Source organism: Corapipo altera, unplaced genomic scaffold (assembly GCF_003945725.1).
Source record: "Corapipo altera isolate COAL_440 unplaced genomic scaffold, ASM394572v1 49, whole genome shotgun sequence".
NCBI lineage: Eukaryota > Metazoa > Chordata > Aves > Passeriformes > Pipridae > Corapipo > Corapipo altera.
This window is the reverse complement of record NW_020884879.1, coordinates 14302877-14317052: the sequence shown is the minus strand read 5'-3', so window position 1 is coordinate 14317052 and position 14176 is coordinate 14302877.

Sequence of the window (14176 nt, the reverse complement as noted above, 5' to 3'; positions counted from 1 at the left end):
TACTGCCTTTCAGCCAAAGTGTTGCAACATTGGGCCATAAAAATGTATGAAATCTCCCTTTCCTCCAGAACCTGGAGAGGGGGTCAATGAAGAAGCAATAGATAAAACTTGACTCCAACAGATTTTAATACTGTCTCAGAGGTGTTTGTCTTAATCAGCATAGAGGAACCTGGTATAGTTCAAGCTTCTTTCTGGTAGTTTATGGACTGATCTCTAGTCTTTTGTAATATATCAGAGGTGAGTTGCAAAATGGATACTAACAACAGTTAAAAAGAAATACGTGCACACTCCTATACATGTTGGTAATGCAATACAAGGAGGGAGGACAAAAGAGCTTTCACCTAGTTTTCACCACACCTAAATCTCATGTGGTATCATTGCACAAGATGGTCCGTGGATTTTTTTTTTTTTTTTCAAAAGTGTTGACTGGTTCTTTGTGAATAAGGTTGAAGAAGATTGCTGTAGATGAAAATGCAACATAGACAGTGCACATCTGGTTTTGAAAATCTTGTTCAGAAACTAGTTATGACTACCTTTCCAACTGAGGAGATGCATCCAAGGACTTATAACCTGGGCTTGATATTAAATGTTTCATTAGTGGTTTGGATGATGGAATAGAGAATATACCTGTTAAACCTGCATATGACTCCCATCTGGGAGGGGCAGCATGAACGACAAAGGACTTAAGTGTTTCTTAATGAAAAAACACCCACTGGGCTAAAAAGCTGCAGCCCAATAAGCAAAATTTTAGTATTAGGAAGCAAAAGGCACAAACCAAAAATAAGAGTCTTCAGTAGACTTAGATCTACCGAAAGAAGTCTAGGAATTACAGCAGATCCCAACCAAACTTTGTGACTTTGTTTGGATAAAAAAGCAGGTATCACACCATGATGTGTGACAAGAACTGTTTTACTTACTCCCAATGAAGTGTCACTTTAGTCTTGTGTCCAGTCTTGTGTCCAGTCTCATCTTGTGTCTATGTCCCTGTGACATAGACATAGAGTCTAGAGGAGAACAGTATGGGTGATGCAGTCCTAGGAAACATATGTGGGTAGAGAAAAGCAGATGAGGGGTTGATACAAAGAAGACTGAATGAAACACAGTCACAGTCTGCAAACAATGTTTTGATAGGGTGGAAACACATGGGTTGTGTTGATATTGTGGTTAAGTCTTAGGAAGCCTTGATGATGGTAAGGAAAGGTTGATGTAGAGGCTGTGAAGCCTCTGAGATCCTACCTTGATGCAAGACGATGGTCTGGTGTTTCTCAGCCAGGACCATCAGATGGATGAAGCTGTCTGGATGTACAGCTGCCAGCAGCACAGGTGTTCCGTGCACCTTCTTCTCCACCACAGTCAACAAGGAATAATCTGTGGTGTATTTCATATATTCTACCCTCTGTTTTCATCTGATTTGAGCTTCCCATATCCAAGGTGCTGGGTTTTCCATCTCACCCTTTCACTGGTTGCCTCTATTTTAACTGCTAATAATCTGTTTGAGAACACTTTTCTGTACAAGGTCTTTATGGTTTCCTACCAACTAGGAGTTTTTAACTCAGCTTCTGAGACTGAGTTAGCAGCAGCAGCAAAATAATAATCTATATTTTACCACATGGTTCAGAAACCACAGAAGGAGAAGACCCCTACCATTCAGATATTAGACAGCATAGTAACGGTTACTGACAAAACTAAAGCGCACAGTGTCTGTAAAGCAGGCAGGGGTTCTGAGTATGTAGGAAACAATAATGGAGCCAAGTTGCACTATACAGAAAGTAGCAGTTAAGAGTAGTCTCCTGAAGCAAGTACATTTGTGGTGTTGTAGGCCAGGTCTGGCTGAGGGGAAAAGCAGGCTTCAGGAAACTTGACTCATGGTACACTACCATAAGATCAGCTTCAGCCCCAATGGTCTTAAGCTTCTCACATTGATATTGATTAAACTCTTGTCACATGAAATATTGATTTCAACTGAATTATTTCTGTTCAGACAATGTGAAGGAGGTGATCTGTCCCTATGAGTGTAGAAGGTTTGTGCGTCCTTTGGAAAATATATAGAAATAGCCTACCCTTCCAGCATCGATTATTGTTTCAATACATGCAGAAACAGGAAAGCATTATGCATGTGCATTTCCCAGTGGCTAGTTTCAGCACTAAAGGGAGAAGTAACATTTGCATTCCTTAAAGAACTGATTGAGATTCTAAAAACAGATTGGAAACTTAATGGTAAGAAAGGCACAGCTTGAAAGTCTTTACTTTTTGGCATGAAAGTGTGGACCAGATTGACACAATCTGTGACGTAGTTTCTAATGAAGCATTTGTAATGAGACATTTAAAGCAACTCAAGAGGCCTCTCTATCCTGTTAGGAAAAGAACACAAGGAGCACATATTTGAAATTCATTCAGCAGCGAATACATAAGCTGATCTTGACATGAATTTAGAGTAGGATTCAATTGTAGATAGGTGCTTGGGGAAGAAGTTGCTTGTAGGAAAAAAAAAAGAGAGAGAGAGATAAATTAAGAGCTAAAACAGTTGGAGGAAACTCTTGGGAAAATTACCAAGAAGAGAGAGAGAGAGGTTTCTGCTTATTGAACTGTTGAATCATGGAACTGATTTCAGCTGGAAAACTTTGTGCTGAAATTTCATGCAGAGACAAATTTGGTTTTCTCAGTAGGTAAGTGAGAAAGGTGAGATCTTCTGATCTCTGCTTCTCATTCACATCTTGTTTACCCCAAGCAGGGAGGTGTCTTTGGTGCTCACTAGCATACTGTAATGAGACCTTTTTAAACCTCTGCTGTAGATGGGATGAGTATGATCTACAGATTTTTTTCCTTATTGTTTAAATGTTTATTAATTATGCAACTCAAAGCATCCCACTAGGTCCGACCTTGACCCACTAACATCTGTTAAAATCATAGTTTACCTTATTTCCCTGCTGAAAAACACCTGTTTCCCTACAGAACACCACAACAAATCAATGGCTGTGCTCTGATGATCTAACCTTGATACTGTAGCTCTCTTTTCTGATCCTAAAATATTGTTATTGCTTGCTTTCTTTGCTAATTAGTTAGGGATTAATTTCCCACCTAATCTGCTTGTCTAGCTTTTTGAATATAAAGTGTTTTTAAGTGCCAAATATTGCTGTTACTGCTGATTAGGTTATTAGGTAATAATCAGTAGCTGAAATAAGACTTCCCAGAATGAGAAGCAATCATGGCACTCTTCCATCCTCTTTCCTGTCTGTGGAATGACTGACCTGCTCTGAAGCACCTGTACAGCATACTTGTAAACACCTTGCTGGACTGTATATGGCTACATATATAAGGCTATATGACATAGCCAAATTCACAGGTGCATTTTATACCCGATTGCAAAATTTACTTTTGGATGCAACGGCAGCTATGGCTTTCAGTGACATGAGTTGCATGTGCCACTCTGCAGCCGTCCTTCAGGACTGTAATCCAGAGATGTGAAAACCCAAAAAGACTAATGCCTTGTTTCACGTGGCCTGACTTTTGACCCAGTTTCTGAGCCTAATATTTCCTCTTTGCTGGTTGTAGACCTTCAGAGGTGATAATTGAAAACACTAGGCAGGAGGAATTAGGTGGAAGTTGGGCTAAGTGAACCTGTGCACAGGCTGTCTCCTGTAGCATGTGAACGTCAGAGAAATGTCTAATTACAAAAGCTGTCATCTTCCTCAGTAGTGATTGGCTGACATCTAGCATGGGCACAAGGGAAGTTCTTGTCCTGGACAAGAACTTTTTGATTGATTTTGCTGTCAGGATGCAAGTCAGGAAGGCATTCCCAACTGTAGCCTTCAAAACTAGGTCTGCAGCATCTTTTAGGTCTGGGCTGATGTTGTGCTGCTGAGCTGTGTCAGGGAAGGAACTGGCTTTATGTTGTCAAGTGTAATAAACGCAAATGTTAGTATGAATTTGCTAACAAATGAAGGTAATTGGGCTCTTTAGGAGGGAATGAGATGACAGCTTTTACTGTACTTCAAATATCAGTCCCAATTACTGTAAATACGATCACGATGCAAAACATTAATTAGGAAAATCTGAACTGTTTGAAATGTAGAGTCCCATATGAATGATTAACTACATGCAAAATATTGTGCCTGATTAGAGGCATTCTACTGAGACATCCATCTGTGAGCTCAGAAAAACCTGATAGAAAGAGAGGAGAGATCACAGCACTGAGGGAATAGCACAGTTGAGAAGACCTAGGAGGAGACTGGACCATGCATATCTCATGTAGGGCTTCTGGACAGTGACATCTATGTATCCTGTATTCTTCACTGTAAGCATCTTCAGAAATAAAATTTCAGGTTTAAGGAAGTCAGGCCCTGAAACAGTACCTGGCTTGCTCCAGTCACCTGGGATGACAGTACCAGAGAAAGGAAATGAATATTGGTCTTCTAGGTCTTACCCCAAAATCTAGTTCTTATTCCTTCCATCATTGTATCCTTGTGGAAGTGGATGTTCACAAAAAGGTGGGAAATAAAACTTCTCAAAAAAGACAAAGGTGAACATGCAATTATAGAAAGCCCAGGAACTACCAAATTACCTGTAGATCACCCCAAGTGCTCTTTCTGATGCTGGTGGTTCTTGTAATCCTGCATTAGCAAGAATGCTTCAACCGCTAATGAAAAAACCCACCCAGAAATACCAGTTCCAGATATTTCTGATAGGATAAACACATCCACCAGTTGTCTCCACTGAGTCATCGGCAAACCCTAAGAGTGAAGGACATTCTACTGAAATAATATCTGTATAAGGCCTTTAGGACGTAGCTTGGTAAAAAAATTGATCTAGGGAAAAAAAAGGAAAGAAGTAATCTTCAGTCTTGTGACAGTTTTATTCATGTGTTCTTTGGCAGAGAGAGGGACCATGAGAGCTCAAAACATTTTATCTGCTGGTTTGTGTCTTATTTGAAATGCATTGGTCTTCCCAGTTAATTAAAAATACTAAATAACTATGCTATTGCTGTTTTATTATGAAATGTGGGTATATGTTGCCAAATGGGCTATTTTAAGTAAAATATTCAGTTGTGGTCTAAATGTACTATTGTTCCCCATTTGGACATAAGTCCATAGCCAATGAAACATAAAAGCTGACAAAATGGTGTTTTTTGTCAAAACTTTGGTGAAAGAATAAAACAACAAAGGATAATTGTTTGTACTTTGGACTCCTTTTTCAGTCAGTTGTCAGCATGAAAGTCCCCTCTCTTATTTTGGTGGTGGTGCCACATTCATTGCTGGTAGAACTGCTCACCACCAGATCACCCACCGATCCAGCTGGAGCATGAATATATGCTCCCATTTCTGTCAAATTACTCGCATCACGTGCTGCGGTATTTATACTGCCTCCATCTTCTGTGCCAGTTTTTGGGGGAACAGATGATACCCAGAGCAGCACAAAATTTGCTGGTACAAAATTAACTTGCTTTTGAAGAATTTTGATCCAGCAGCACTTTGCACCAGGTGGCTGCAGCACTTTTGATCCAATACTAGCAGGTGCCAGGTCAGATTTGCAATACTCAGTACTTGGAGCTGTGTGCCCAGAGCTTGCTCTGATCATGGCATGAGCTTTTCTGCTTTTCTTTCGGAGCAGCTTTAGTCTTCTCAGCCCTCTTTCAGATGGGTAGCATTCCAAAAATAATGTCCCTGCTTGTTATACCGATGTATGGCTTTATGGGTGATGTGCGTGCATTTTGGGGACAGAGAATAGTATCGCTTATTGTCTGATTCCCTAGAGTACTATAATTGATGCTTACATTTATCCCAAAATGGAAGGTGGCCGTTACATTCATTTGTTCCAAAGAAAATTGATCTAGTGCATAACAAGGCACGGTAATACAAAATATATAAGAATATAATAAAGATAAATTATGTAATGTCCCAGCATTTGAATTTTTTATCTCAGGCTCTTTTTATGATGAAATGAAACCAGGTTTATTCATGAGCAGCTTAGGAAAATTTCCCTTCAAGTGTTCTATCAGCTAATTGTTTAGGAGCTCTTCAAGAAATTCCCTAACCATTGTCCATGAAGCTACATTTTGTTAGCTACCTCTTGTTGATTCAGAAGTAACAGCCTTCAGTGGTCTATTTTCACAGATTAAAGTTGATGAAGGAGACATAATTGCCCAGATTTTAATGGAGACAAATACAGAAAACACTGGGAGCTGTAAGAGGAGGGTTCTTTTGGGAGCCTTTTAAAATCAGTTGTTAAAGAGTGGGGCAGGTAACGAGTGATAAGTAGTTAGCTGATAATAAAAATGGTTATTCACTGCTCTTGTGGTCTTGATTTGATTTGTCTGGGCACACTGTGCTGCAAAACTGTCACTGAAACCTCACTGTGTGATTGTCTCAGCAGAAATGTACCTGCTCTTCCTAATGTTGCTCAAATTTCCACTGCAGCACAAAAATTTCCTTTTGAGGAAGGCTGCATGGAGGGAACAATTCCCTGGGGATTGATTTCTCAGTTCAGCCATTCACCAGCAGGGTAAGAAAAGCCTCAGCTATTGCAGGTGCTCCTGTCAGTACTGCTGTAAGTAACTCCAGTGTTGTTTTTGCTGTCTTACTCCGGGTCCTTAACCTGAAATATAGTGCAATTCACTGTCACTAAAAGAACTTCTGGTAATTCATCCCTAAAGTAGGATATTTGTCACTGATGAAAGGCCTGGTGTTAGTTTTAAGCATTATTTAACTCACACATCTTTGGTAGTGTGTGGCTCTAGTGCTCAGTTTAGGAACAATGAGATGAGATTAACTCATGAATATTTGCATTTGAGGTAGTTGTTCTCATTATACTAATGAGTGCTTTTGTGTGTACAGTTTCAAGAACTCTAGGAAATGAGCAGGAAGAATTGAGCATGATTGCTTTCCAGAACAACTAGCCCCTAAAACTACAAAACAGGTTATACTCTTCCTAACAGCATAGACAGCTGGGGAGGCTAAGCGACATAGCCTGGAAATATTACAAAGCACAGAGAGTCCAGCCATCTTTTATAGTCTTTCCATTTGAAAATCAGATGGAATAGATGTTTGCTGGGTACAAGATAGCTGAGTTCTAGCACCACCTCTTGGCTCCCACCTGTAGCTATGGGATGATTCCAGATAAATAAATGAATAATGAGTAATCAGGAAGCTTAACCTTTTTGGATAAAGATAATTCCACTCTTCTCTTCTTCTCAGAGAGATATTATTTCCATAGTTAGAAGCACAAAGCAAGTAACCCACCAGCCTTACAAAGGACTGCTGGATTTCTGGTGTTTCCACTAGAAATCTGAGCTGTGGGTGATGGTCTATGTTGTTTATATTGTGGAAGAATCAGAGCTTCCACAATCAATCATATAATCAATTACTTCCTTTTTCGGTGTAAGGGCAGTGATGCCAGATGCAAAGATATCTTCCCTAGGAAAAGAAGGATCTTGCCAGTTTTACAGATGGGCTGTATAGCTGCAGTTCTCTTTTTCCTATCACAGTCATGTACATGTTAGGACCTGTTATGGGGCTTGCTTATTTTTAATGCAGATATCATTCGCAGAGCACTCCTCAATCAATCTTTGTTCAGACAGATTCATGAAATAAAATTCTATACTATCCTATTAAAATTCCATTTGATTAAACACAAAGCCTGTCTCTGGATCACCAAGTCCTTAAGCTGCAGACTGCTCCCCATCAGAGCCCCTAAGCACAAGCTGCATGATCAGGCCCTTGGACGTGGAGTAGGAGGCAGAGAGCAATGTTTGACTGAAGGCTCTGGCAAGAGAATGACAGACCTGTGCTATATTTGTGAAGTATTGTAAGCACTGTAATACTTGCTACTTCCTCAGCACTCAGAAGGATAGTACAGTTGAAGACACACCTAGTTTATGGCTAGTAAATGAAGCATCTGTTAGTTCCTGAGGGAAAATGCAGTTGGGAGATACAACCTGAGACCGGCTGGCATAATGCTGGTGCTGTGTTTGGCAAATTGGAGAAGGCCAGGTTATTATTGGGGCGTATAACCTGTATATGCCCCATCTGAAACTGTGCTATCAAAGTATTTCTTTATTTCTCCAAAACCACTAGGAATTATACATGCCATGAGTTCAAAGCATTCTCTGTCAGAAGTGAGAAGCCACTGGAAGATTTATTTCAGTTTAGATTTTTGAAAACATCTTAGTCTGTCTCAAGCTACACCCTAGCCATAACTGAAGGCTGAAGGGTAAGTAGACAAGCTGGTTTTGTTATTGAACAGAGACAGGTTATCGGTAGGTGTCAATGGGTGTGAAGAGATTAACCAGACTGTTGTCTGCAACTCCTCTGCAGTTGGCATCATTCATGTCCAAATCTTACAAAATTGAAATCAAGCTGAACAGGACCTCTGAGATGCTGTGGTGGAAATACATGCAGATGGAAAACTTATTCTTTGTAGCTCCAGTCATAATGACAGATAGTGTGTAAAGATATTTAAGCTATGGTATTCATTTTTTGGAGCATGAGGCAGCTCTGCCTCAAGCTCCGTGTGTTATCTCAAGTAGACTCATGAAAGAGACAGGGTTGCACTTCAGGATGGTGTTCAAGATTTAAAATCTGGCCTTGATCCTAAACTGGGACTTTGTTTTCATTCTCTACAAAGAAAGGGTCAAATAACACCTTGTTTTCCATCAGCAGATTTGACTCTGTTTGGTGTTGACTGTAGTGGATTTTTTAAGGTATTATCACATAGCTCATTTTTTGAAATGAGGACCTGTTGTGAGGGCCCAAAACTGGGATATTTACCCCTTAGCTAGGTATATAGGCCATGTTTATTGGAAGTTTTACCTCACATCTCTCTAAGCAGCTGAAGGAGAGAGGATAGTCCTGTGCCTGCGGTAAGAGATGTAGTACCTAGCTACAACAAAAAAACCCCAAACAAGTGGCACAATTCCTTTTATCTCAGAGTGGATAAATACTTCCTTTTCTTCCTCCCTGGAGGATCCACTCAAGTGTTTCCTGGATCTAGATAAAACTATGCTGGAAATGCTGGTTGGTTGTGATATGCACAATATTCCTTCTTGCTCATTTCTTTAATTTGAGATTTATTTGTTAAAAGAAATAGCAAATGCACCCAGAGACAAATCCTACCTCCTATGCACAGCCACTCTAGTGGTGAAATTGGAGGGTGTCTTGAGTCACACACACTGCATTGTTCTTGCTGACACGATAAAGACATGATGAGGCAGTTCAATCACCTGTTGCCATTTAGATGCCAGTTCATTTGCCATTGCCCTTATTTTCCAGTTCACCAGTTTCTTGTTATTGGCATCTCCTTCCCATTCCTATTCCATAGCGCGCAGCCAGCCTCCATCACACAGCTCTGCCAAAAGCTCTGCCAAGACAAATAGGGGGAAAGTGTGTGCTTTTTGCTTTGGGGCCAAAAAAAGTTTAATTACAGTCAGTGTCAAAACCCTAGATTTCAAGATACACAGTTTCATTCCCTCTAAGTCAAAACCAGTACCTTTTCCCCTTCAGGATAATTCATACAGGTAGGACAAACAAGGGACTGAGATGTACTTCCCACACTATACCCAGGGTTCGTCTTCCTTTTCCTACTAGCAAAGAGAGAGACCCTTCTCACTCTCAAGCCTAAGAGGAATCCTGACTACATTCTAAGTGCTTTTGTGTCAACCAAAACCATCTTTTACTAGATGTGTTTCCAGGTTCCTTTGAATCTGTCTCTCATGGCAGAGGCATTGCTGAACCCACTTCCTGGGGCAGCGTCCCTTGGAGGTTCAGATGAACTGTCTGGTTGAGCCAAGAATTTTTAAAATCTTCTCTGGGGACATGATACTCATAGAAAACTGATGAGAGACAACCTCAGGGAGTTTATTATTATTCACGCTGCTGTCTTAACAGTAACACTCAAAGGTCAATGGCACTCACTGTTAACACCTTAAATTTGGCTGCTCTAAAATTATTTTTCACACAGCTTTCACTAAGAGAATTGAAAAAGCCTTATAGGGACATTCCCAACCTTTGTATGCCCATATATGTGGCTGGCTCAAAAGAGACATTATCAACTCAAGTATTGCCTAAAATTAGACTTTATTTACTGATTACAGTTTTGATGCTATTTTTTAAGTTTAAAAAATTCTTTGGCCCCTCTGCTGACAGATATCTGTTCCCATTTGAAAGCATCCTAGGAGGATCTGTGAACTTGCAGCTCCTAATGTCTTTGAGGCCAACCTATGGCTCTCTACTGTAGTAACTAACTCCTAAGATTTCATCCTTTCTCTGCCCTTTGGTATGAGCTGGGTTACATTGGAGATGGGTGCTGAAGAGCTGTTGGCATTTACTCCGACGGTTTTAGCCCAGTTTCAGTTCAGCTGGTGATACCAGGGCACGTACAGCAGCACAGAGTGAGAAAGTGCTGAGCCACTGCTATTTCAAACCCATGTGCTTGCTCTTGCAAAGAAAAGCGAGGAGCCACCAGCCTTCAACAAGACTCTTACATGAGATGCAGTATTGCATTACCAGAGCAGTGTGGAACAAGCTTGAGTAGTCCAAACATCTCTGCACCCATCACATGAGGTAGGCTTGCCTGTAACACTCCCATCCTGCACCCTTGCTTGGATGCAGTATTCATACATGTGTCCTGGTGCTTGTTTTAGCCCAGACTGTAGGCCTTGATTCTGGGTAGTATTGGACTATCTCAGTACAGCATGCACTTCATTGCTAAACAAGATTAGTTATATATGGATATTCAGTAACTTCAGGGGTGGTATTTGCAAAGCAGTTTGTGATCTGCTTCTTGTCAAGTGGCCTGATGTCAAGCCACTGGCATCACTGTATTCTAGTGAAGGAGAAATCATAAGCTTAGTGCTTAAGAATATTCATAATCCATCTTACTTGATTTTCATGTTTGCTAGGCTTTTAAACACCTAGGTTTTTAATGACACCCTCAGGCCAAAGAGACACCTCCTTCTAAGTTTACTGGAGGGTCCTAGTCATAAAGAAGCAAGTACAATACCTCATTGCTACTCCCCTTCTCTCCTCCAGCATCAGGAGTTAAGAATAAAGCCAATACTTTCTTTCAGACTAAAATCTTCCTTTATACTGACAAAATAATATATGGTGATGTGTGTGTGTGTGGCAGTGCCATTCATAGCCCCTGTCATGACATCCATAATAATGACAAAGCAGAAGAGAGGTGAAGGAAACCAACCAGTGAGTAAATTCATTAAGTACATGATTTTCGATAACAGTAACCCACAGTGAGATTGGGAACGGCTGAGAAATCTGGATATTTTGCCTGGTGGAGACTAATAATTTCTTTCGTTTATTGGCTGGCAAAATTTGTGTTTCTATTCTGTACTTTGATTCCTTCACCCAGTCTTTCATCTTGGCTATATCAAAACCTATTCCAGACAATGCAGCCCTGAATTAGAGGAACCAGACAAAAAGTCCTGCCAAAATCTCAAGAGTAAACTGCAGTTTTGTATTAGCATTGTCTTCTCTTCATAAAGTCAAGTCTTTTCAAATAAAACTCCATTGGCCTCTGGCTTAGAGAAATGTTTGTTGATCCTGCACATCAGAGAGGACGATGAAAACCAACTTCATGTTCCCAGCTAATTTAACACTACCATTTAATATAACGCACCGCTTGAATTGCAGGAGCATTTAGGATTCCTATTCACAGACTAGGGCATTGCTATGCTCGACACCAGATAGGCATGAAACAAGAAAGAAAGTCCCTTCCCTAAAGAATTTTCAGTCTTTGGCATTATAAAGATAACAATCTTTTTTTCCAAGAAATACCTCATCTTGTTCATTATCCCTTGCAATTAGTCTCATGGGGCTCCACTTCCAGCAACGCGCACCTGTTAAGTGCAGCCTATTCAGAGCTTTGATTCTTCCATTTTTTAATGAACAACAAATGGTGCATTAGAGATGTGTGCCCCTTCAAATATGCAGACATCTGAATTTCTAATTGTTTAGCATTAGTCATAACTTAAGTAGGACAGAGCAGATTCTATATATAGCTCATTGCCCAGCCATTCAAGACAGATAGAGTGTTTGTATTTCTTCCCATATTTCCTCACTTGAAAGGAGTGAGAAGGCAGTTGCAACATCTCAAGTATTCCAAAATTGTTCTGCCCTCATCTCCTTTTCCCCTAGATATTGAGATTGTTTTCAGAATCATAAGATTTTTAAAGAAGATTTAATTCTCAGTTCTTCTGGTGTTTATCTGGGGGTTCTCAGCCTTGATGGTATAGCCGGATGATGCCTTTAAGCTTGAAAGCTAAATTTTCTTTTTTTAATTTTTAACAACAGCTGAAGTTGTAACAAGATTCCAGGAGCAGGAGTTGCCCTTAGTATACCAAATCTCCTTTAAATTGCGTTGGTCATTTCTCCCCTCTACTCAGTTTTAATTTCTCAGTCTTGTTCTCATGTTGTATGTGCTCTTACATGTGAATATATCATGTGTCTTAATTACTGCATCTGGCTCTGGGGTCCTCAGCACAGGAAAGATGTGGACATGTTGGAACAAGTCCAGAGGAGGGCCACAAAAATGATCAAAGAGCTGGGACACCTCTCCTGTGAGAAATGGCTGAGAATGTTGGGGCTGTTCAGCCTGGTAAAGAGAATGCTCTGGGGAGACCTTAGAGAAGCCTTCCAGTACCTAAAGGGAACTTATGAGAAAGATGGGAACAAAGCTTTTAGCAGGGCAGGTTTTGATAGGACAAAGGGTAATGGTTTTAAACTAAAAGAAGGTTGATTTAGACTAGATATAAGGAAGATTTTTTTTATGATGAGGCTGGAACAGGTTGCTCAGAGACTCTGCGTCCTGGGGAACATTCAAGGCTGGGTTGGGCAGGGCTATGGCTGAGTTGAAGCTGCCCCTCTTCCTTGCAAAGGGGTTGGACTAGGTGACCTTTAAAGGTCCCTTCCAACCCTAACTATTCTGTGATTCTACGACTATGAAGGAAATCCTGGGTCACAATGAGCGTACACGGTGGATGTTTTGCAATCAGGTGAGGGTTGTACTTCCTGCAAATTCAAACTGCAGTGTTAATCCCATTACTTTCTTCTCCAGCAACTCTCAATGGGTTGTCCATTGAAGAAACATAGATTCAGAAGTTTGCTCAAATTTCTTCTGCCTGGATGCTGGAAAATGCCACACCAGCCCAGTTGTGCCCAAATGTTTCTCTTGGTTTTTCTGGTGGTGCTCAGATCCATTGGCCGGGCAACCTGGTTCCCTCATGCTTGTGACATTGCTGCAGCTTCAAACCTGAATGAACTAACATTACTGCTGACACTAATGGCTGATGGCAGGCCTGATGCTGCACATGATAAGAACAAGGTAGGGTCCCTGGTGTCAGTGGTGTGTTTGAGGGCTGAAGCCATCCCTGGCCTAGTGGTCTTTCCCGTAGGGACATGCTAGCTGGGCAGACAGGCTCTTGTCTGCTCCTGGCCTTTTGTGGACAGTTCCTCACAGACTCCCTGGAGTAAGCCTGTCAACAGTCATCTGCAATTCAGTTACAGCATTGTGGGATTCCTCTCTGTGCCCCTCTCCCAGTGCCAAGTAAAGGGACGGTGCTGGGATTTAACCTCCCAGGACAGAAATATGTCTGGAGAGAAGCACTGTGGTATTCTCACCTGCCCTTCTCTGAAGGTCCACCCTGGTCTCCCCTTGGCCAGAGGCTTGGCCTGTATGCCTGGCACTTGCCCTGCCTTGGTTCAGCATCCCCCATTTTACTCACTGGAGCCCAGACTCTGCTTTCCATACTGGCTGTGTGTGTCCTTGTCTCTGCTGCTGTGAACTAGGGTGAACCTGGCTTTTTCAGTGGGTTATTCCAGATGTGTGCAAGATGCAAACACTATTCCTTGTCCTTGCCCCAGTCTGTGCCAAAGACAGATAAACAGATTGCACGCTCAGCTAACCATCAACATTTCTCTCATGACCAAATGTACCCAGATACCAAGACAACCAGGAATACCAATTGCTCGGCACTCCCGGGGAGTGCATGTTTGATGGATTTCCTTGTTGCTACCAATAACTGTGAGATTAGTTCCTGCAACATTATCATTAACAGCATAGAGGGCTCACACATGTGCCTGTGCAGCCTTCTCTAGCCCTTATTCAAGAGCAAGAATAGCAACTGACAAGTCTTGTGAGGTAAATATAAAGGTCAGCTGTTGCCTCCCTGGAT